This window comes from Brienomyrus brachyistius, chromosome 16 (genome assembly GCF_023856365.1).
Source record: "Brienomyrus brachyistius isolate T26 chromosome 16, BBRACH_0.4, whole genome shotgun sequence".
NCBI classification, from domain to species: Eukaryota; Metazoa; Chordata; class Actinopteri; order Osteoglossiformes; family Mormyridae; genus Brienomyrus; species Brienomyrus brachyistius.
The window spans coordinates 13,559,791-13,581,854 of record NC_064548.1 but is presented as its reverse complement, the minus strand read 5'-3'; the positions used below and the strand labels follow the sequence as shown (position 1 = coordinate 13,581,854).

The 22,064-nt window shown below is 43.1% G+C and overlaps 1 protein-coding gene across 6 annotated transcripts in view; it reads left to right on the top strand.

The window, feature by feature from the left end:
* Positions 1-22,064, top strand: part of LOC125709623 (beta-1,3-galactosyltransferase 1) — a 90,019-nt gene that overhangs the window by 37,313 nt on the left and 30,642 nt on the right. For 3 of the 6 annotated variants that reach the window (XM_048978253.1, XM_048978255.1, XM_048978256.1), the window contains exon 2: positions 19,689-19,798. The exons of 2 other annotated variants lie outside the window; for them this stretch is intronic. The gene's annotated coding sequence lies outside the window, so the exon portion shown is untranslated. Of the gene's footprint in view, positions 1-19,688; positions 19,799-19,951; positions 20,020-22,064 lie in introns of those variants that run through there. One more of the 6 variants, XM_048978258.1, reaches the window with a different exon arrangement.

Sequence of the window (22,064 nt, the reverse complement as noted above, 5' to 3'; positions counted from 1 at the left end):
CACTCCTAATAACTGAAGCCCCCTAGTTGTCCTGTTACTCATTATTCTTGCTTTCAGAGTTGTGTCTCCCTGCTGCTCGTCTCAGTTCCGGCAACCCCCCCCACCCCCCAAAAACGACCCCGTCGACTGTGGCTTTGTTGTTCTCCCTGCTTTGAAAAAAAAAAACTAGTGAGTTTTAATCTGGCGTAATTGAAGTTTAACCCTCTTCAAACACATGCCTGTTTTTACTTCTGCTCTAGCCAATCAACTGCATTCACAATTGCAGGATGGGAAGTCAGTAGATACTCTGTTTTTCCTGAAGGAAATGTAGGAAGACATAATTGTTCTACCAGCCGCAAGATCCAAAGTGGCATCTTTCTGGATTTGGCCACTTATTCTGCAGAACCGCATGCCACCGCAAGTAAGCAGTGATGTTCTTGACCTAGATGGGACTCGAACCAACAACCTAGCAGCAGAGGGCAATGCCTCAGCCAATCGGCTACTGGCTCAGCATCCACCTCTGACATTCTTGCTTCAGAACACTTCACTCCACCCAGCGGACCGGGAGTCCTGCACTTTGGCCTCTCATGCGCAGCTTTTATTAAATGAATTTAAAGTGCCAGTATAGGTGTTTAAATAATTAAAACAATTTCACTTGAACAGTTTTATTGTTTTCTTGCTCAAACGGGCTTAAGAGTAATTAGGCAGAAGATTGAAGGAATGATTATTCACAGCAGGATAGCATGGTGGCGGTACGACGCAGGTTTGCCAAGTCTGGGGAAATTTCTGGAAAGCACTAACTCTCAAGATCTTGGCAATGCTTGGTCAGTGACTGAAAGCTGGAGAAATCAGAGATGGTGGCATTGGTCTCTCCTGTCAGACCACGAAAGTAAATGTCACTCCAGCTGGACTAGTTCGATGAAGTGAGCCTTTATTAGAATTACGTGGTGCTTGGAATTGGTATTGATTCAATCTGAAATATAGCGGGTGAAAATCGAAAAGCAAAAAAAATAAAAAATTAAATAATAAAGGATGACAATTCTTGTACCGATTTAGTGTGTGTGTGTATATATATATATATATATCCATCCATCCATCCATCCATTTTCCAAACCGCTTATCCTATTGGGTCGCGGGGGGTCCGGAGCCTATCCTAGAAGCAATGGGCACAAGGCAGGGAACAACCCAGGATGAGGGGCAGCCCATCGCAGGACACACTCACACACCATTCACTCTCACATGCACACCTTCGGGAAATTTAGGAACTCCAATTAGCCTCAGCATGTTTTTTGGACTGTGGGGGGAAACCGGAGTACCCGGAGGAAAACCCCACGACGACATGGGGAGAACATGCAAACTCCACACACATGTAACCCAGGCGGAGCCTCGAACCCGGGTCCCAGAGGCAACAGTGCTAACCACTGCACCAACATCCATCCATCCATCCATTTTCCAAACCGCTTCTCCTACTGGGTCGCGGGGGGTCCGGAGCCTATCCCGGAAGCAATGGGCACGAGGCAGGGAACAACCCAGGATGGGGGGCCAGCCCATCACAGGGCACACTCACACACCAGGCACTCACACATGCACACCCATGGGCAATTTAGCGACTCCAATTAGCCTCAGCATGTTTTTGGACTGTGGGGGGAAACCGGAGTACCCGGAGGAAACCCCACGACGACATGGGGAGAACATGCAAACTCCACACACATGTGACCCAGGCGGAGACTCGAACCCGGGTCCCAGAGGTGTGAGGCAACAGTGCTAACCACTGCACCACCATGCCGCCCCTTGCACCAACATCCATCCATCCATTTTCCAAACCGCTTCTCCTACTGGGTCGCAGGGGGTCCGGCAGCGGTAGTAATTACTGTATGCCAATAAAGCAACTGTCGCAGTGCCTGTTTATTGGCATTTTTAGGCACAAAACATCTAGATCTGCTTTTCATCCATTCTGCCCCCATTCGTGTTAATCATGTTTATTCAGGATCCTTGCTTAACTTGTGGTTAATGAATGACCCATAATATAAAAGCAGGAATGGATATCCTGAGACCACAGCTATCTAACTGAGTGCACAGCGCAGGGATCGTACTCACCAGTGTTGGGGAGGAAATTTTATTATGGGGTTGTCAATAAACAGGCACTGCTGAGATGTGGGAGGCTGTGTGTATTTTTTGAGGGGGAGTAATATAGTCAGGTGTTGTACAAACAAAACGGAAAGTGGTATGTAGTTTGGTGGGTTGGGACATGTGTCTGTGATCAGAAGGTTGTCAGATCAAATCCCAATGTCCCTTGAGCAAGACCTATAAACTATAACCCAGGACTAGTTGACCCTGTTTGCTAGGTAGATAGCCTTTGTCAGAGTCACTCACATACCTTCCCGTTTCTTCTACATTTAACGTACCGACTACGCGTACCAAATGTTAGCTTACCGTGTAATATATGCCAGGCCTTGACATGCACCGTTCGCCGGACATAGTCTGCATTGTTTGCGTTAATCACATGAGGGTTGTCATAATGATTTGGCTCGTTGGTGTATATATTGCTTTGCATAAAAGCATTTGCTAAGCCATATAAATAAAGTTATCTTTCTGTATGAAGTGGGGGCGCAGGAGCAATGGTATGGTTTTTGGGAGTCTGCAGGTTGCTTAAGCAAAACGGCAAAGATTATTCATTCTGTCCACCCGCTCATACCATTAGGACACTAAATGCAGTTGCCTCATCCTCCAAAATCTCCTTGTCCTAAATATCCATCATCGCATCACTCAGGTTCTTCCCAGCAACGAAGGCGCGAGTCACCAAATTGACAGAAGAAAGACATGGTTAATCCAGCCTGTGCTCGTTGGTGTTGACACAAGTCATGTGGCCTGGCAGGCGGATGGGCTCGGACCTCGAAATCGAAGCTGATGGATGCCCTAACCCTACTAGGCTTCCTGAGAGGCTTCGGAAGCGTCTGAGGTGGCTTAAAGGGCAATCTGAGGCCGGTCGGCACTGGCTGCACACATCATGCCCCCTTAGATTGGTAATGATGCCTCTGAGTCCATCCATTCGTTAAATATGATTGCAGCGTCCCGACGGTTTATCAGACGAGATGGACCTGGCTTGTGCTGCAGTCCAAGCGTGTAAACCGGCCGGTGCTTAGACTCCTAGGAGCTGCTCGAGATGCAAATGAAATAAATGATGAAATGAAATGATTTCCATTCAAATGACTGCCCCCTTTTCTGCCATTTTAATATATTGAGGATGGGGCGTATAAAAAAAACATCATAACTGTTAACTCTGGGGACAGTGACCTTCAAAGTGAAATATATCAATATATGTAAATGAATTCTGTGTGAGAGTTTAGCAAATAAGCTTTCGGTTGATTTTTTTTTTTAAGTGTGTCTATGTGCACAGTGAAGCCGTGAGCCAAACCTGAAAGTCTGTCCGTCAGTCAAATTCCTTCAGTAGGAAAGAAATGTAATTTCATGGCGTTTTCGAAGTAGAGAGAACAACAAGTGTAATGGTGTGTTAGAGTATGTGTATGTAGAATGTTGTTATGTTGACATTTCTCCCTTTTATATAAACATTTCTCTTTATCTGATTTGGATTGCATGCAAAATGGTTGAACTCCTTGAACTGAACAATGAATGAGAGTGAAAGAGAGAGAGAGAAAGAGAGAGAGAGAGAGAGAGAGAGAGAGACAGCCATGCCCTCTTAAGCATCCTGACATGATGTTCTTTTGCGGTGGTGAAGGTCAGCAGTGAGCGCATTCACAAAGCCCTGCCATGGCGGGTGGTTGTGATCGCCTCCTGCTGGCCTGGCACCCTCATTACGAGTGTGAAGCCGCGCTCTCCGACAGGACCACTGGGGGGTTTCACGTTTTGATCATAGTGGTGTGTTGATATTAGCTGAGCTTCCTTTTAATGTTCAGGGGAGGAACCAGTTGGAAGGTACGGTGCACGCAGCCTCAGGGTCACGCAGATTTTTACACACAGCTTCCTGTCACTCTCGCTGCCACTGACAGAAAAGCCCGGACTAAACGGATTGTTTCAGGGGCTCTTGTGAGCCTGTGTTGAAAAGCTCTTGCTATATTTCGAGTAGATCACTTTAAGCGACCCGTCAACAAAGGTAATGAATCCACCTCACAGGGATGCTAACCTTAAGGTAAACTTGCTCAATTCATCCTGAAGGGGGTGCAAGTGAGGACACCTTGGGTTGAAAGTTAATCGCTCCGTGTCCTGGTGCTCTGTCGACCGTCAGATGGTAGCCTTCCCAGAGGAACCAGCGCCTGAATGATAAAACAGATCCGGCTGTCGGCCATTTTACCGGACGTGTTGGGGAAGGAGGGAAGTGAAGGAGGCCCTTGGGGTCTCTCCCACGATGCTAGAGTTTGAGAAAAAATAACATGATTGTCGTAAATCTGAACAAATAGCCTCCATTTCAATCAACAGGACTGTGTTAAGTGCCAATAATTCACCGGTAATATCTGTTGCTTATTCGGCACATGGTGATATATAGATTATTAATTTAATATACCATCAGCTATGTAATAAAAGCCCTGTCAGGCGCTCTCCCTGCTGTGGGATCATTGGGGTAATCATTAGTGGGTGTGATGCATGATAGTTTGAACGCTCCTGAGCTGTGGTGAAAGGCAGGTAGGGAGATGGGGTATTCAGGACTCCGGGATCACGCCATCAGCATAAAAACAAAGTAAATCCACTTAGAAGATGGATTTGAAGGACTGTAATTAGAACTGGTGTTGATTATTGATTGAAGAGGGCTCCTTTATACTTAATTCGCTGTCACTCTGTCTTTACTCTGAAAGATAGGATGTGAAAGCACAGTAAATTTGCCAGGAAGGTCAAATTCTCTTTGTGGGGGGCGACAGTGCAGCTTAGGACGCGGGGCAGGTGGTACAGGGTTCCGAATCTGTAGAGAATTTGTGGAGCAGGCATCTTAACCAGAGATGCTCTCATACCCGAATGGTGGAAGGGAGAAGGATTAGTTTCTCTTGGGGACAATCTTGACTTTACTGTTAAGAGCTGCATTCATTTGAACGGTTCAACAGCAAAAAGCGATTAAGATTGCAACATAGAGGAAAACATGAGGAGACCAGAGATGACTGTTGCTCGACAAATTTGAAGTTAGGTTTTATGCTAAATAAGTTGTGTTTTTTTTTTCCACTCCGCTGATGTGGAGGCTGAATCTGAGGGCGGGATTGAATACCTGCACGCAGGGTAGCAAAATATGGGCCCATACTGCCGTCTTGTCCTCCTTAGGTTGAGGAGCGCTCTCTGTGAGCCATTAAACAAGACGCGCTTGACTCCTTACAGGCCACGGAGCAATGAAGGGCCGGGTCGTGGCATGGATTCGCTGGTACAACCATTATAAAAGCGTAAGTTCGGCCTGAAACTCATTACTGGTGAGTGATCAGGTCATTTGGCCTCTGTATGGAGCTGGCAAATTTGCTAAAAGATCAGAGTCCTCTGTGAGCTGACCTCAGGGTGAGTCAGCCATCATCTCCAGGGTGATGAGATTCAGAGATCGTGTCAGGGGACCTGGACGGTACCTCTGAATGTCAGCGAGACAGAAAGGGTTCATCTGGCTGAATATCCCGGCTTGGCCTCACCTCTCGAAAGGCACTGCTGACTGTCACGTTTGCCCCGAATCAAGACCTGGAATGTCGTTAAAGGCTAGGCTCTTTCGCCAAAGTGACCTTTCCATTGAAAGTAACATTAAAACACCAACAGCAGGTTGACTGATGGCCGTAGTGGGCCGAGCCCTGCCAGGCTCAGAGGAAGCTGGAACGTCTGCTCAGTCACTGCTAGTCAGCAGACAGCTGGATCAAAACAGAAATCCTGCCCGGATCAGACTACAGTACCTGCAATTAGACGTATAACAGAAATTCTCAATCTAGTCCTCTGGGACCCCCGGCCAGGCCATGTTTTTACTCCCTCCCAGTTCCCAGCCAATCAAGAACACCGAATACCTGGTACATGTGCACTGGGTGCTGGGAGCGAGCAAAAATGTGGACTGTCTGGGGGCTTACTAAGGACTGGGTGCAGAGACAGTGGTATAACAAACAAGGAACACATCCAGCAAAAAATCAAAAGCTGGTTTTATTTAAATGTGCTTTTATAAATCAGTTAAATGCATTGCATCAATTAAATAAAGCTTTATTTTGCACAAGGACAGGTACGTAGGAATGTGCTTTTTCAAATGCTGCATCTTGCTCTCATTTTTAAAGTCATACATAATGAAATGAGAGCAAAGCTTGGAGTCTGAGCACAAAGTCCCCTATCCATCTAGCACCCTTGGAGCATTTCTTGGTGCTTAAGGGTCTCGCCCCAGGGACCGACAGAATTGAGGCTATTCTACTAAAACAGGATTCAAAGTGGCGACCTTCTGAGCACAGACACCGAGGCCGAACCCACTGAGACACACATGGCCCCAAAAGCGCAGAGCCTGATAGGTGGCTTTTAGGGGCCAGTACCCAACAAAACCTCACAGTCTGTGGCACTTCTGAAGGTCCGCTGGCCATCGGCAGGAAGGCCTTGGCCTTTTCGCGGGGAATATAGTTCAGTAAAAGCTCAGGGAGTTTTATTCCCCTGCTGATGATGGAGTCGAAGGCACAGCTGAGTGTAAGTCAAAGTGCTGATTGGCAATTAGCAAGGCCGCAAGCTTGCCAGACGTGTATGGGGGCGAGCTGAGCAGGCGGCCAGAATGCCCCCCCCCCTGCAGTGCCTGGTCACATGGTATGAATCAGGAGCCAAGTAACCTCAGGTGTGGTCACCTCTGATGCTGCCCAAGGTACTGAGAAGAACAAACAACACACTGAAGTTTAGCAGGAGATGTGAAAACCACCCAAAGGAAAAGAGGAATTCAAATAACAGAGGCACCCTTCAGTAAATAATGAGTGACGCAGTAAATAAATGCAGGGAGCCCTGGGCAGGGATTTTTGTGCCCTGAGGATAAAGCTATTGGGGGAAAAAATTAATGGGTGTAAAATGGTTATTGGAGAGCTGAAAGACAGAAAAACAACAGGCTGTCAGGCAGCAGGCCGTCAGGCAGCAGGCTGTCAGACACCAGTTTTAAAGTACTATCCAGCATCAAATATGTGTGATCCAAAGATGCACAATATATCAGTTAATATATCAGTATCAGCTGATATTTATTAAAAAAATCAAGATCCAAAGTGTCAGTTTTGGCATATATTACTGGCCAGTATTTAAACTTAATTGTTATTCAAAGTTTGTAGTTCCAATGCTAAAGACACAACTACTGAAATGAGACAACTGCATTGGGTGATCAGCCTTTTTCCATAGTGGAGGACAAAGGTCTCTATTGGCTGATTCATATACTGTAGATGAGGCGTCAAAGTACTGGCCTGTACCATATGAACTGTCATTCCACTAATCCGGCAATCTCAGGAAGTTCCTCTGCCAGACTGCCAACCCACCCCCAGCCCCCCATCGGCAAGCAGTTCAACGGTCAGCTGGTCACCAATATCAATGATACTAGATATAGTGTGAAAGGATGGAGCGACCTCCGGCAAATCAGTCACTCAACAAGAGTAGCAAAGACAGCAGTGCTAATTAAAGCCGCATCGGTGCAGCCAATCAGGAAGGGACTGGCGTGTCAGCTGACCCGTAGGTCATGTACTTCAAAGATGTTATGAGGTTGACTCTAATGCCAGCAGCTGCCTTTTGGAAATGTATTATATAAAAAGTTTATATAATGAAACAAAGCCAACCTACTGCTGGAATAAACACAGACATGCTGCTTAAGTTCCAGGATAGTTTGCTTGGATTTTAGTTTTCATGCAGGGCGATTAGCTGTCTGTCTGTAAAGCGAAACAAAATCCTGGATGTCCAACACATTCCGGCAGATGTGGAAGGTGGGATTTGATTACCTCTCCCGAGTAAATTAGCTAGCTAAATTGACCACATAAAACACAAAATCCATCCAGAGTATTGAGCCGTAAGCTACAAATCAATGTTATTTACAGAAAGACCGATGGGTGGGCCTACGTTTTATTTCATTATTGTCTATGGTACGCTATGTGTTGGGGGATAGCTGTTCTAGGAGAGGGGAGAGATTGAAATTAAATCGTTTGTTCTCATTCTAGCCCTTCATTTGTTCTCAAAGCGCCGTTAGAGTCCTTATGCCGTCCTCCCATTGCTGTGTGGATATATTTACCTCCCTGAATGAAACAGGACCTTTAGCGCAGAAACATGACCGTGATAATGACTGCAGAAGCTAGGCATCTCGTAGGGCTGTGTTCCTCAAGACCAGATATCTTCAACCTTCCTTAAGAAACGGCCCTGCAGATAAAAACATACCCTGAGCTTGAGATCCGCTTCCACCAGGGGCAATTCTAAGATTTTTTTTAAGGTGGTGGGGGGGGGGGGGGGTGGCATTAGAGGGGCCATAATTCATGCCGAGGGACCAACCTTATCAGCCTTAATGGCTGAGGGGGGGTATTCAGTATTATTCACTTGGGAATGGTGCTGGTGGCTTATAACATGCAGCAATGCATTTTGTTAAGTTTAAAAATGGTTTTGCAGACCTGCAGGGTGTCTCCAAGCACTAGTTGAAAACCTTTTCTAAACAATGCTAACTCAGCGGTACAGAGTAGGCCTGTCCCCTGAAGATGCCATGATATTAGTGTTTCAGTCTGGTAAGTGTGGCCTACTTGAATTCTGTCATCCTAGAGCAAAAACAAGATCGATGTCCACATGTTGCATCAGACCCAAGTTTGTGTGAGTGTCAGCAGCTGTCAGCTCGGCTCATTTTGGGTGGGTAACGACTAACTAACCACTAACGACCTTTACAACATTGGCCAGTTGTAAATCCCGGCATACTTGTAACAGTAATCCCCTGGCTTGTACACAATTAATAATCTTTTTTCTCATAATTCCTCAATAAAGTCATGCAGTTGTCTGCTTGCCAGTATCTGCCTGTCACACCTGCAATTTAGCGGCGTATACATAGTGTTTGCGGTATCCGCGATAACATTGCAATGCGTTTGACCAGACCTTCAGTAGCGGGGAAGTGGACCTGCAACCGGTTCAGCCGTAGATAAATTAAACCCTTTGTAATAACTTTCGGGAGTAATTTAACTATAGCCACAGATTTCATGCTTTAGTTGTCTGGCCGTATGAAAATTGCTGCAGGTACGTGATGTGGTTAGTAATATTCTTGTAAATATGATAATATTCTTCCGAAAACGTACTTTAAATAAATCATTCCTTCCGCATGCAATATGCGCTAGTGGCTTACTATGGGGCGCCGTTTGTAAAGATAGCAAACATTTTTGTACTTGCCACTTTTTCAACATTTAGTGCAATTTTCTGACATTTAGCTAGAAGTCAATGGTGTTGTGGATCATCAGGTTTTTTTGCTGTGTAAATTATGTTCAAAATTGTTCAACATATGTAAATATAAATGGCTTGTCTATATATAAATATTAAATGTAAATGTTAAATATAAATGTTAAATGTAAATATAAATATAAATGTTAAATATAAAACTTAAATGTAAATGTAAATATAAATGTTAAATATAAAACTTAAATGTAAATGTAAATATAAATGTTAAATATAAATGTTAAATGTAAATATAAATATAAATGTTAAATATAAAACTTAAATATAAATCTAAATGTTAAATGTTAAATCTAAATGTTAAATGTTAAATCTAAATGTTAAATGTAGACTCTAAATGTTGAGAACGTATGCAAATTAGCCACGCCCATTTGCGTAAAATGGGCGGTACCGACGAGAGCGCAGGTTAGGGCTGATGCATATTGGTCAATACTGACACGCGAACGTGCTATCTTTCATGTGATGTGTTTAGTGATTTTCATCTGACAAACAGAAAAAGTATGCAGTAATAATAATGGAATGAAGGGGAAACATTAATGCAACAGTCTTCATGTGCAAATGAAAAATCATATTGTCTAGCCAACAGGAAGCTACCATACACATAAATAAAAAATATATGTATACCTATATGTATTCGTTACATTTTACAAAAATACTCTGCAGACTGATGTTGCTACCTATCTGTTAGCTGTCACTAAAGTCAGAACTTACTGATATCGGTGATGTAGGGGCATTAATACTGGATGTGCATGAGTGCACTGCCGTTATTGAAATGTGACCGATAACCACGATCCCCCTCCCGCCCCAAAATACATTCATAGCTTTCAGATGTCACAGTGGAAGGTGTACATGATGTTGCTCCCGGCTGTGTAGCAATACCATGTAACGCAGCGCGAACAACTGCCAAAACTGCACATTCTATGGCCTCTAAGTGAGCGGAATTCGCCATATTGTCCTGCATCAGCCCTAACCTGCGCTCTCGTCGGTACCGCCCATTTTACGCAAATGGGCGTGGCTAATTTGCATACGTTCTCAACATTTAGAGTCTACATTTAACATTTAGATTTAACATTTAACATTTAGATTTAACATTTAACATTTAGATTTATATTTAAGTTTTATATTTAACATTTATATTTATATTTACATTTAACATTTATATTTAACATTTATATTTACATTTACATTTAAGTTTTATATTTAACATTTATATTTACATTTACATTTAAGTTTTATATTTAACATTTATATTTATATTTACATTTAACATTTATATTTAACATTTACATTTAATATTTATATATAGACAAGCCATTTATATTTACATATGTTGAACAATTTTGAACATAATTTACACAGCAAAAAAACCTGATGATCCACAACACCATTGACTTCTAGCTAAATGTCAGAAAATTGCACTAAATGTTGAAAAAGTGGCAAGTACAAAAATGTTTGCTATCTTTACAAACGGCGCCCCATAGCTTACTGTGTACGCTCCTCCTGATGAATATCTATGTCAATACAGCAAGTTGGAAACAAATAAGAAGTTTCAAATTCATCTTTTCCGTCTCTCTCCTACGTAACTCTTGGTCGTTCTCGTCAACTGCGAAATTATCTGGCTTTCATGTTGTTAAAAAAGAGAATGAATAAATAAATAAATAAATAGTAGGTAATGGATTTTTAAAGCAGCTCTGAGGCTCTCACGGCTATAATGGGCTGACTGCGATAAATAAGGTTTAACTGGAGAATAATGCAGTATTCACCGATATGCAGAAACTAAAGTAATTTTTCGCTACCGACCACCGTTACAAATTACAGAAATCAGGTTGCCGATCAGAAATTCGAGCTGTAATCGGGTGAATCGAACACGAACTGCCTGAGTCTCTGGAAAAGCGTCGCATCGTGACGGATCGTGGTGAATCAGTGTTTTTTGTGTTTGTTAGGTTGAGTATCCCCATAAAAAAACATAATTTCAGCTATAAAGAAGTGCATGTCATGTTGTCCTGATTTAATATATTTTATTTATTATATGATATGACAGAAGTGCTTTACCAAAGAAAACGACAAACATCTCATAGGGACTTAAAATCAAATTTATGAGTAATTCTTGCGTAAATGTCGATCGCGATTTTATTCATGCCATACTTACTTTTTGCTAATATTTTGCTCCTACTGCCTCTTTATATGACTAAAAGAGCCGGTCCCCTCGCAAACCTAAAAACCGCAATGTTTCTTTGCAGAGATAACATTTTAAAAGTGCTTTGGGGAGCTGGAGTTCACGCGCAGTTTTATTGCCGTTTTCCTTAATACCCCCGACCTGTTCTCTGAATGTGTGATGTTCGTCGGGTGGCCTGGGTAATATTTGTAGCATCAGAGTGAATGGAGATATATTAGTAAGCTTTCCACGTGGATTCTTCCCTTGGCCATGAATGATAATTTCCCACAAAAACGCTGTCAGTGGGCTTGACCTTTCGCACTGTTAATGGCAGCCTGTTAGCCCTCCATGGTCTGGAGAACACTGAGCGGTTCATAATGGGACTTCAGACTTTTTCTCTCATGTTTATTATGTATTTAAAGTAGTTAGTTTTTTTTTTTTTAAAGGAACCGTGGTGGCCCCTCCAGGGCAGCACAAAGTCGTGACTGGGGCCCTGAAAAGTTCCAACAATCCTTCATCCCCCCAGTGTCTGGGCCCCTGAACCTCGCCCCCTTGCTTCCTCTTTACAGGACGCCCTGGCTACCCCTCCAGCGTGCTGTGGGTTCGATTTCCACCCTCTACTCTGGATTACACTCTCAGAAATAAGGGCAAAAATGTGTACCTTTGCCTGTCCCCGAAGCTGTACCCCCGAGGTTCTGCCAATGTACCTTCAGCTGTAGGTTACTCACAGTCCATTTCTGTACCTTAAAAGGTACAATTACAAGGGTATAACCCCAGTACCAAGTAAAGGTACACATTTCTTCTGAGAGCGCAGGTAGCGTCTTGAGATGGCCCATAAGATTGTGGGTGTGTGTTTTGCGATTGCCTGGTATCCTACCCGGGGTTTTCCCGGCCTTGTGCTCAGTCCTGCCTGGAATAGGCTCTAGACTCACCATTACTCTGGGCAGATGGAAAAATAGCAAAAATATAATAGTATGTGCGATTACATCAGTAAACAGAAATGTAGTGTTTGTTTTGTCCCTGAGGGGATTCACTCCCATTGGCCAGATGGCCCCAGCAGTCCTTAGATCCGCTTCTAGCACCGTACAGGTCTCTCCCCATGGATGGTGCCACAGCGCAGGGTCCAGGCATCTGAGGCCAGCACTTACCACTGTGATGGGGAGTGCCCTCGGACAACGCCTGGCCCATGCTGATAAAGACCAGCCGCATATGGGGGTTGGGGGGGGAGGGGGGGGGAGGTGTTTACACTGAGCTGACCTTCATATTATGCTTTTTATTGTTTCCTTGTCACAGGGCAGAAAGGTCACCAGGTCAGCTAGTGTTAGAGAAAATTAAACAGCCAATTGTAGATAGTGTCAGGTTCGGTATTGTTACATCATTTAGGCTGGGGGGAGGGGGGGGGCACAAGTCTGAGAGTTTACCAGCCATACGTAATCTATGTGGCATTACTGTTTAGGAAGAGGAGACGGAAATTAATTAGAAATCTGGACAGATTTTCCACGATTCCTATGATAAATTTATAATGGTCAATTAATTATTTTTCTTTTAGCTGTGATAAATATAATTAATTATACATCATTCCACATTATTGTGTTCATTATAGCAAAGGCTATAATGCTGCTTTGAATTTTATAATAAGAAAACAGTGGGAAGGATGTTAGATTCTGCTACATGGGATCGCACACTAAAAACAGTTACTTCTCAGAGGGCCGATTTGAATTTTGAACATCAAAGTACTACACTGACCTCTTCTGTTTTAATTCCAGTTTGGACAAATAAGCAGGTACCTTGTCAGGTCATCAGACGTCACATTTTGGATGCCTGTTAGGGGTTTAGGAAACGCTTTCAGAAAAGGCTTGTACTGAATTTATTTTGTGCTATTTCGGACACTCATGCAAGTTCGACTGTAATTATTTTTTTCGTCTATTTTTTTCAACATTTGTTTTGTCTCTGCTGTCGCTGGATGCTTGTTGAATACTGTGACATTCAGGTTTGATGCTGTATATTTAATGCCGCCTCGTATCGATCGTGTTTTGCGGAAAACCATAAATGACCGACTGCTGTAGAGAAGCAGCATCTTCTGCAAGAGATTGTTGTGCAAAACATGTCTGCCACACTTTGGTTTCCCTGTGGGTGACGCTTGCCAGTTCTGACTAAGATTGTTTTGACAAATTCAGATACACATGGGGGTCGGTTGTGCCAGTGACTGAAGCCAAAACACCACACTGCAATCTTATGTGGAGTCAGACTTGGTGCATTATTGTAAATTTATATTTAGTCTGTATTTGTTTCCTTTAAGCACTGGGCTTATGACCTGCATTATTTTGGCTCATTCAGGGTTCATTAACAGTGGCTTCTTTAGGAAGCTAAGTTTACTTAACATCTGTGTTAATCACCCTGGATTCTGCGCTGACCTCAAGGTCTGAAAAATTTATATATTTCCTCTGCAAGAATATTGTGGGTCCCAGGGGTCTGGAAGATTTAAAAATACCAGCAGTACCCGTGAAATAAATTCATGGCTATATACATCAGTGGGGGATTTAGATCATAATTTAAGATCCGGGGTGTAACAGAGAGATGAATCACAACAGAAATGCTGCCTCTGACATGGTCACATCACTTCAGAACCCGTAATACATGTTTAATCGATCGAAATCATTTCCAGTCTGAGCTGGACTGACGTATATTATATTGGATACACATTGTGTCAAATCCTAACAGAATCAAAGTGCTTTGAATCACTAACTGTAATTTCGTATTCAGCTGTTGATCATGTATCTAGAAGCTTTTTGGATTGTCTGAGAGGGTGAGATATACTGCCCTATTTAACATGTACACTTATTTAGTAAATTTGAAATGACTGGCTTCGTGAGGTTTAGGAATTACTATTCAGTATGAGTGAGAAATGCCCTTGATTTGAGAGGGAGTGTGGCTCCATCTGAGATGAGGTGGGGTTTTTGGTTTGCCTGAACCAGTGTTTGGGGGGCTCAGTGGGATGCCTCACACCTGCAGCATTGGGGCTTTGAATCTCACCCCTGCTCTGTGTGTGGGTGGTTTGCATATTCTACCTGTGCTGCCTGGGTTTCCTCTGAGAGCTATAATTTTCCCCCCACAGTCCAAGACAGGTGATTAGATTAATAGGCATCTCTGATTAGCCCATATGATTATGTGATCTTGTCCAGGGTTGCCTCTACCTTGTGCACTGTCCTGTCTGGGCTAAGCTCCAGCACCCTCTGCAGCCCTGACCAGGATAAACAGGTGGCAGATGGGCAAATGGATGGATGTTTCAATAAAACGAAGCCTGAAGCTGACATATGCTGATGCGATCTGATGTTTTATTCGCGGAATGCTAATGAACGGTCTTTGTACTTTGTAGTCCAAGGCCAAGGATAACATCACAGCTATCATCTCTGCTTCTTCTTTGGGTTATTTTTCAAACAATTTGTTTGTTTTGCCAGGCTTTTATGTCTGCAAGGCTTCCTGATGGATTAAAATTTATATATAATTCATGCAATCGTCCACAGAATGAATGGCAGTGAATATTCATTGCTTACACTGTGACAGATTGAGTGGCATTCTGTCCATGACTTTCCTTTGTGTGTTGTAATGCCTGGGATTGACACCAGGTTTACAGTGTGACCCTGTATTGGCAGACTGGTGTAAAAGATTGATGGATGGGTGGAGCTTATGGGAGTTTTACTTAAATAAAAATGTTCTGAAGACAGATTGAAAAATGATTGGTTCAGAGAGGTACCCAATAAGACTGTAGAAGAGGCGGGTCCAAACAACTAGTTAAATGTCTCGTTCCCACCTCCTCTAGCTGCCTAGCCCCACCTCCCCCAAATTCTGAGTGATTATCTCTTTAAACCAATCATTTTTCATTCTGCCCTCAGAACATTTTTGTGCAAGTAAAACTCCCACGAGCGTGGATGGATGGTATTATTTTGATATATGCTTTTAAAACTGCAAATGAAGTTGTCTGTTTGACGTCTAAACTACTCTGAATAGTAAAAGCCCTCCGTACTAATTTCTCTGTCAACTCTGTGGGCTGCCATCCTCTGACCTCTTCGGGAAAACGTCTGAGATCGGAGAGTTGGAGAAGTACTATAAGGCCTACAAAAGGCACCCCCCCTCCCCCCCCACGTGCGAGGAACACCATCTGCCGTATTCTAGCAGAGCCATTTCTGTCAATGAAAGAATGACCTCGTAACACGCAGCAACCCCAGCCTGTAATTAATCAGTCGATATCATTGATTCATCAGACTGGAATCGCAAGAGGTAATTAAAGAGATACCCCTTAAACTCTGCCCCTTTGAGGAAAAATCTATATGCCTAAAGGGGTAGTAGTGACCTGGGTAAACCTAAGCCTTAATTGTTCAGCCTTGCCGGCTGGGTTGTACTTTAAGCGCTGAGCTTTGGTGTTTTCCTTTGAAAACCTGCAAATCCATCATGCCTTTTCTTAAGGATGGCTGGGGTATCATTTTCCCCCTGAGCCTGAGAACGTACAAAAATGTACAGCTACAAAACAACTTAATATCCAGCCAACACATACCTAATGAAGCTAGCGGTGATCTGGATGCATGAATGGATACATTTCATAACCTTCTGAGCTTCAATCATTTGTGAAAATTGAATGGAAGACTACATTAAACACACTGCCTGTAATCCACGCTGTATTTCCCCCAATAAAAAAATAAACTGCCTATTAATTTTATTATATTCCAGGCCGACAGTGCAATGGGAAGCACTGGGATGCCCTTATCTAATGGTATTGCTCATATATAGAGTGGCAGCGACCAGCTCCAGCCCTCTGGCTGACAGACACTCACAGGCTGGGAACTTGTTAGCAGATGTTTAGTAGATCACATGGAACTGGAATTTAATTGCACGTCACAACACAACAATAACATATCACTACGGAAGTAACAGCTCTAACTTTCAAGACAAAAACTTCAGGCTGCCAAAGGGCCATTTTGCTGTAAAAATATTCTTATTTTCCTACTCTGCACAATTACATTGCCGGCTTAAATCTGTCACAAGATTGCTTTCGGATTTTAATAAAAAAGAATAGAATGGTTATCCTTTAGAGGGTAGCTATAAATTATAGAGCTGAATCCAGATCTTCTTCTTGTACGGCAAGCCAAATTTGGGCTATTTCTTAACAGCCCCACCATTAAAATGATCATGAAACGGAACCATTGATGTGAGTTTAACCGGAGGTCAGCCTCACTGCAGATCATCTCCGTCCAATGAAAAACACGTACCTCCAATGATCCATCATTTCAGGAGTATAAAAACCGTATTCTCTTAGAAAACACTTTACAAATTACACGTGGAATAACATAATGATACACCCTTAGCATCACAAATAGAAACTTAGCTTAACACAACCATCAGTGAACGGTTAAATGTTTTAAATGGTCAGCAGGATACAAACTAATCTCACTTTATATTTGCAATTCGCAGTGATATGAAAGTTAAGTTGTGATCATTAGCCAAATAAAGTCATCCATACAAATAAATACAAATGTTAACTACTACAAACATAAATAGTAACATAGATGACTTCCTAAAACATCTTTTTACCAATCAAATAAGGCTCCTTCACACCAAAATTGCGGAACCTGGTTCCGGTTTACGAGGCCCTGGGCTCCTGACCTGGAATTTCTGCAACCACTGGGACCTTAATGCTAAATAAGCAAGAAAGGCACAAAAACGTAATAAGTTAAACTTCTCATATAATTTCAAATTAAATTACACCACCACGCCCAAACAATGGGAGCACAAATATTTTACTCAACTGATCCGCACAATGTTTATGATTCTTCTTAAATCTAGGCAGTAGATTGATCTTTCATTTTCCGCATAGCTACAAATAATGTCACGTTACCACACTAATAAGCGTCGGCCAGTTTCACCAGCAGCACCGGTGACATTAGACAAAAGTATATTTGATAGCCGTCGAATTTTCTGGTACAGAAATATGAAGAGGCGAGCAAAAAAAATTATTAATCGATGCATTAAATGTAATTATGGTATAAAAATACTTCCACCTGCTCAATTGCTCCACTACAACTTTTCCTACACTTCCGTGTAACTTCCAATTTAGCGCCGGTGCTTGTGGTCAAGAAGTTTATTGCTGTAAGGTCTCCTAATAGTGTTCAAGCAATAAGTACCTAGTCTGGAGTAGGTGCTTCAAAGGGTTCCAGATCGTCCTCTGAGGAACTACAGTCAGGCCAAGTTCCTGCGGTGTGAACTTGACAATAGACCCTGCTTCCGTAAAAAGGTTCTTGTTGCAGAAATAAAGTTCTGATGGTGTGAAAGCGCTTCTACATGCCAAATGCAGGGATCAACACCACTGAGAAATGGCAGACATTTTGATCAAAATGCACTTTTTACCATGGACATGTTATTTGTAGCCTACATAGATCTTCTTTCAAACAAAGTATTTTACAGCAGACACCTTTGTCTGTGTGTAGGCAGTAGACAGATTAAAATGGCTGCATTCCATCAATAGTAAAAAGTCGCAATAGTCAAATAGCGGTTTTCATTGTATTGTGATGCCACCTGTATCAGCATCTGGTCTCTCAAACACGCATTTCTTGACCCAGGTCTGGGGCTGTGGACTCCTTTCACCACGCAGGCCATCCCGTTTGCTAATTTTGACTTTGCCTGCGTTTGCGAACAACCAGAAACTCTGCCGAAGGTTGTTCCATGACCCTATTTGTCCTGCGCTGTCCGACCTTGAGCTGCGTTCCACACCATAGCTTCGGGGGCCGGTTGTTCATTATGGACGACAAGAACCGAGGGACGAACCCATGCGGACTTCTGGGGAGGTGGAGATAATAAGAGGGAAACTAGGAAAATGCTGTCGATGGCTCAATTTCTAGCATCTCGCTGCCTCAGACCCGGTTCTGCTCAGTGTCACAGTCCTGAAGCGATGCTCAGGGTTTGTTTTGATGCTCCATCAGAGTGAAAATGGTCTCCGAAGCTCGAGTTCTGGCACGATATTTATCACGTGTCCCATTTCAACATCGACTGCATTTATCATCTTGTGCCTCTTGTCCACTGAACTGACAGGCTGGAGTACAGCTATTTCTCCTCTGCATGCTGCAAGTGGTCAATGGACTGCAAACCCTCTGCACTGACTCCCAAAATAAAGATTTCCACATAAATGACACCTGTGTGAAGTGAAAGGGATGCTGATGGTCGTGGAAAGGTTTCAAATCCAGATTGACGTTTTACTTTTTCTGTTACTGATATTTTGAGGGATCTAACACAAAGTGCAGATAGACACAGTACAAGGATGACATTGCTTTGCAGCGTCAAGAGCTGAATGGCAACTGTTTCATCAAGCAAAGTACAGAAGCAGATGATGTGGTGTATGGTGGCTAAGGTGCAGGCTTGGTCCCGCCGGGTTGTTTGTTCCAATCCCAGATAGTTCTGGTGTCACATAACCTGGTGATTCATTTGCAGTTTTTAACGGATAAAATCCTATGCCGCTTTAGATACAGCCGTCAGCCGAAACATCAAATCTGCTAATTAACTGAAGGAAATCGCTGCTATATTTATAATTCTTAGAATAACTAACCCCTCCCTGACACCTGATTTTTTTTTTCACACTCCACCTGCTTATCCCCAGCATAGCTATAAGTGTGTCACTTTATGCCCTGGCCACCCCAACAGACTCAGATCACTAATGCGAGCATCACAGCCCTGCATTTCCCTGGGGAAAACTCATCACTGTCCCCGGAAGCTGATTCGGTACATGCCAGGCCCTGCAATAGCTGCAGTGGCACAGTTGGCAATGCCATCTGTTTGCAGAAGGGGGTCTTATCAATCAAAAACAGAAAAAAACAGCCCTTGCCTGTCATTATTGTTTGGGGGGGGGGGGGGGGTGTTTTGAATAAACCACATATAGAGGCAAATTGAAGACTGAAGTGTTGTATTACCAGAGTTTTCTGTGGTCAAACTTGACGGGGGGTGGGGGGGTGGTGGAATACTGTGTTATCCAGGGTCAGGTAACAGGCTACCAGGCTGACTTGTGTTCACTGGAGCAGAGTTAAGTGCGGCTATGTTGACTGTAAAAAGAACTGCATGGGTCTTCCATGTTTTACTGCTTTATTAAGGTTAGCGTATTTACGCAGTCGACTGATGCTGGGTGCAACTCCATCTGCCTTCACAGCGGAACGCTACCGTCTGACACAGGTCTGCTGGGGGAGTGTGACCTGAATGAGGGGAGTTAAAGGAGCAGGAGCTGAATGAGGACAGCGCAACGTGGAGGCGCTGAAGTAGGTTAGTATGCGTGGGCGGGGGGTGTGAGATGAAGGGTCCGATGAAGTTCAAATGAGGGTGGTGAGAGGAAGAGGAGGAGGTGCAGCGGCTGAATGAAGGTGACGTGAGGGAGAGGAGGAGGTACGGGAGCTGAATGAAGGTGATGAGAGGAAGAGGAGGAGGTACGGGAGCTGAATGAAGGTGACATGAGGGAGAGGAGGAGGTGCCAGAACTGAATGAAGGTAATGTGAAGAAGAGGAGGAGGGGAATGAATATGATGGGAAGAGAAAGATGTAGAGGAGCTAAAAGAATGTGATAGGAGGAAGAGGAGGAGAAACTGCAAATGAAATGCAGTAGTCTGAGGGTAAGGAGTTTGCGTTGCTAAGCTTCATTTTCACCTGGATGTCTCCGTATATTATACATTTTACAGAATGTTATGGAAAAACCATGGGCAAGAGAGACTTCAGGATTAACCATTCTGCGGTTCAAAGTATCAGGCTTCATTGTACTGTACATTTGGTCTCAGAGGAGGAAAGCCATAAAGCCTTCTGTAAAACCTGAAAATGTGAATTAAAGAGCACCAGGCCAGAACCCAGCCCTAGAGAAATGGAGGCCTTATGGGGGTCTTCACCCTTGATAGCTGAGCAGGAAGCACGAACGTGATTCCATCCAGAGGTCAGAGTGACAGACTTCACATACAGGTCTTTCATCTGATTTGCAGCCCAGCCCTGAATTAATAATGTACAAGATGAATATGAGATGCTACAGAAAGGAGCAGGAAAATAGTTCACAGATGAGCCATTTCTGCCAGGTTGGGAGCCATTTTTGGCTACTCTGGCTGCAAATTCTGTTATCGGCATATTAAGTCTGTTATTATTTTACCGTGGTCTTGGCGAGGGCATGCCAGGAAGGAGCGAGACCTGACCTGTCTCTAAGAGATGCACGCGAGGAACCTCTCACATCCCGAGAACGGACAACAGCTCCTGATAGGGCACCTCAGACACTGCTGAATAATCTGGTTATGTTTGGCTATTCTCTCGGAGATTCACATCACATTACCATTTTTATTTAATCATTTTCCTTCATGTTGCTGCCGGTTCCTTCCTTGGGACTGCAGTGGAGAAGATGTCTTAATGTCATGGAGACACACAAGAGGCTAGGCTGACTGGGGAGATTCAGAAACCCAACAAGTAATTAGAAGGTTCTAGACCTCATAAGGGCATTCCTGACCCTGAAAATCAATCTATATCTGTTTCTATACAGTTTCCAAGGGGATTTTGCTGTAGCCGGTGATACCAAAAGTGTAATTGCCTCAGAAAGATGCCGGAGCCAAGCTTTCTAGCTAAGACTGTTTGCAAATCCACGACATAGAGAATGTTGTGCTAATGCGTTAATAGATAATAATGGGTAACAGTTGTTAACATTGAGATATGCTGTGATGTGCTCTGGCTTTTCATGGCAAAAAAGAAGTTAAAATACTGATCTGGAGAGCAAAGTTCAACAGCCTGTGGTGACATCTGTGAGCCACATACTTACTGTATCTACAGTAGAGTGTCTTGGTGTAAAACGTATAGCATGAAATCATAAGCTACTTATATTTGGACTGAAAAGTAGGTAAATAATCATTAAATTGATTTTAGAACACACTTTATAACATGGATTTTTATTCTTTGCCATAACACAGTTTAGTACAGATGGAATTCCCACCGAGTGCAATTAATTTTTTCTAAAGCAAATTACAGCTCTGCAATGGCCCATAAACTCACAAAATAAGCGTGACTGTAAACAAAGGTCCTTTAAGGTCCTTCTGCACATAGATTTAGCCTTTTCAGTTAATTTGTTTTTCTTTGTTATGCAGTGGATTCAGATGCAGTATGAAGTATGAAGTTACAGTAGATTCTGGACTGTGAATTCAGTAAACAGATATGGCATATTATTTGTCTTCCCTGGACAAGGATTGCATATAATTTTGGGACCAGTCAGCTGTCGCCACCACAGACTTATCTCCTTTGCACAATAACTCAAATACTATTTGATGTTTCTTTTTCAAACTTTGCAGACATGTTACATTGGTGAATATCTGAAACAGGTCAAATTTTGAGACAGATCACACCAAACCTGTAGCAGTGATAGCAAAAAGAATGGAAGTGTCTGATACTTCATCCCATTGCTCATAAAGTATCTGAGGGGTCTTTGCTGATGGATTGTATAAGTGAAGATATGGATCTGATCGAATTTACTATGTACTTATGCTGCTTTGCAACTATAATTTGAATTCAGAAGTGGA